Consider the following 2500-nt stretch of genomic DNA (forward strand, 5'->3'; position numbering starts at 1 on the left):
CCTGGTCACAGCAATATGTTTTAATTTGGCTTTAACCAGTCATGTGTTTTTATGTTATTTGTCAAACAAATGTTCGATTCATCTTGAAATGCCTAATGGTAATTATTGAAAGATATTATTCAGCGAGTAACCACGCGGTTCCATGGTGTAATGGTTAGCACTTTGGACTTTGAATCCAGCGATCCGAGTTCAAATCTCGGTGGAACCTTAAATCCTTTACTTTTAAAACATTTCTGTTGTGAACAAGAAATTAACTTCAGAAATTTAATTAGTGAGAATGCACAATTGATAAGCAATCTCAAAATTTTTAGTTTGAAATCCCATTGGTTGGTCTTTGGTTAATTTACGTTAAATATCTATTAAAATTCTTTCGATAATTGGCAATGGTAAACGGTAATGCCAAAATTCTGAACAAAATTGTAAGAATAGAATGTTTTAATCGCAGCAGAGTGGCGCAGCGGAAGCGTGCTGCGCCCATAACCCAGAGGTCGATGGATCGAAACCATCCTCTGCTACTTAGGCTGTGATCGTATAGTGGTTAGTACTTCACGTTGTGGCCGTGACAACCCAGGTTCGAATCCTGGTCACAGCAATATGTTTTAATTTGGCTTTAACCAGTCATGTGTTTTTATGTTATTTGTCAAACAAATGTTCTTCGATTCACCTTCCAATACCTAATGGTAATTATTGAAAGAAAATATTCAGTTAGTAACCACGCGGTTCCATGGTGTAATGGTTAGCACTTTGGACTTTGAATCCAGCGATCCGAGTTCAAATCTCGGTGGAACCTTAAATCCTGTACTTTTAAAAAATTTCTGTTGTGAACAAGAAATTAACTTCAGAAATTTATTTAGTGAGAATGTACAAATGATAAGCAATCTCAAAATTTTTAGTTTGAAATCCCATTGGTTGGTCTTTGGTTAATTTACGTTAAATATCTATTAAAATTCTTTCGATAATTGGCTATGGTAAACGGTAATGCCAAAACTCTGAACAAAATTGTAAGAATAAAATGTTTTAATCGCAGCAGAGTGGCGCAGCGGAAGCATGCTGGGCTCATAACCCAGAGGTCGATGGATCGAAACCATCCTCTGCTACTTAGGCTGCGATCGTATAGTGGTTAGTACTTCACGTTGTGGCCGTGACAACCCAGGTTCGAATCCTGGTCACAGCAATGATTTATCATTTTGCTTTAACCAGTCACGTGTTTTTATGTTATTTGTCAACAAATGTTCGATTCAACTTGAAATACCTAATGGTAATTATTGAAAAAAGATATTATTCAGCGAGTAAGCACGCGGTTCCATAGTGTAATGGTTAGCACTTTGGACTTTGAATCCAGCGATCCACGTTCAAATCTCGGTGGAACCTGAACATATTTTATTTCAACAAGCGTTGTATGACAGATTGATACTTGGAAATCAATCTTTTAAAAAAATCATGTTTGCAATCTAAAAATAGATGATGTGCTGAAAGAAGTTGTTCGATTTTAGATAACGTCTTGGCAGAAGGTTCCATGGTGTAATGGTTAGCACTTTGGACTTTGAATCCAGCGATCCGAGTTCAAATCTCGGTGGAACCTTAAATCCTTTACTTTTAAAACATTTCTGTTGTGAACAAGAAATTAACTTCAGAAATTTAATTAGTGAGAATGCACAATTGATAAGCAATCTCAAAATTTTTAGTTTGAAATCCCATTGGTTGGTCTTTGTTTAATTTACGTTAAATATCTATTAAAATTCTTTCGATAATTGGCAATGGTAAACGGTAATGCCAAAACTCTGAACAAAATTGTAAGAATAGAATGTTTTAATCGCAGCAGAGTGGCGCAGCGGAAGCGTGCTGGGCCCATAACCCAGAGGTCGATGGATCGAAACCATCCTCTGCTACTTAGGCTGTGATCGTATAGTGGTTAGTACTTCACGTTGTGGCCGTGACAACCCAGGTTCGAATCCTGGTCACAGCAATATGTTTTAATTTGGCTTTAACCAGTCATGTGTTTTTATGTTATTTGTCAAACAAATGTTCTTCGATTCACCTTCCAATACCTAATGGTAATTATTGAAAGAAAATATTCAGTTAGTAACCACGCGGTTCCATGGTGTAATGGTTAGCACTTTGGACTTTCAATCCAGCGATCCGAGTTCAAATCTCGGTGGAACCTTAAATCCTGTACTTTTAAAACATTTCTGTTGTGAACAAGAAATTAACTTCAGAAATTTATTTAGTGAGAATGTACAAATGATAAGCAATCTCAAAATTTTTAGTTTGAAATCCCATTGGTTGGTCTTTGGTTAATTTACGTTAAATATCTATTAAAATTCTTTCGATAATTGGCTATGGTAAACGGTAATGCCAAAACTCTGAACAAAATTGTAAGAATAAAATGTTTTAATCGCAGCAGAGTGGCGCAGCGGAAGCATGCTGGGCTCATAACCCAGAGGTCGATGGATCGAAACCATCCTCTGCTACTTAGGCTGCGATCGTATAGTGGTTAGTA

The 2500-nt window shown here is 36.6% G+C and overlaps 7 non-coding genes across 7 annotated transcripts in view; all 7 read left to right on the plus strand.

Moving 5' to 3' along the window:
* Trnah-gug (transfer RNA histidin (anticodon GUG)) overlaps positions 1-13 on the plus strand; it is a 72-nt gene extending 59 nt beyond the window's left edge. The window contains exon 1 of the tRNA in view: positions 1-13. This exon is cut by the window's left edge and continues 59 nt beyond it. This is a non-coding gene — a tRNA (tRNA-His).
* Positions 14-136: 123 nt separating this feature from the next.
* On the plus strand, positions 137-208 carry Trnaq-uug (transfer RNA glutamine (anticodon UUG)). Its single transcript has one exon. It is a non-coding gene; the product is annotated as a tRNA-Gln (tRNA).
* Positions 209-520: 312 nt separating this feature from the next.
* On the plus strand, positions 521-592 carry Trnah-gug (transfer RNA histidin (anticodon GUG)). The gene has a single exon. It is a non-coding gene; the product is annotated as a tRNA-His (tRNA).
* A 126-nt stretch (positions 593-718) lies between these two features.
* Positions 719-790, plus strand: Trnaq-uug (transfer RNA glutamine (anticodon UUG)). The gene has a single exon. It is a non-coding gene; the product is annotated as a tRNA-Gln (tRNA).
* A 720-nt stretch (positions 791-1510) lies between these two features.
* Trnaq-uug (transfer RNA glutamine (anticodon UUG)) lies at positions 1511-1582 on the plus strand. The gene has a single exon. It is a non-coding gene; the product is annotated as a tRNA-Gln (tRNA).
* A 312-nt stretch (positions 1583-1894) lies between these two features.
* Positions 1895-1966, plus strand: Trnah-gug (transfer RNA histidin (anticodon GUG)). Its single transcript has one exon. It is a non-coding gene; the product is annotated as a tRNA-His (tRNA).
* A 126-nt stretch (positions 1967-2092) lies between these two features.
* On the plus strand, positions 2093-2164 carry Trnae-uuc (transfer RNA glutamic acid (anticodon UUC)). Its single transcript has one exon. It is a non-coding gene; the product is annotated as a tRNA-Glu (tRNA).
* The last annotated feature ends 336 nt before the right edge of the window (positions 2165-2500 follow it).

Source organism: Ascidiella aspersa, chromosome 3 (genome assembly GCF_963924565.1).
Source record: "Ascidiella aspersa chromosome 3, kaAscAspe10.2, whole genome shotgun sequence".
Lineage (NCBI taxonomy): Eukaryota > Metazoa > Chordata > Ascidiacea > Phlebobranchia > Ascidiidae > Ascidiella > Ascidiella aspersa.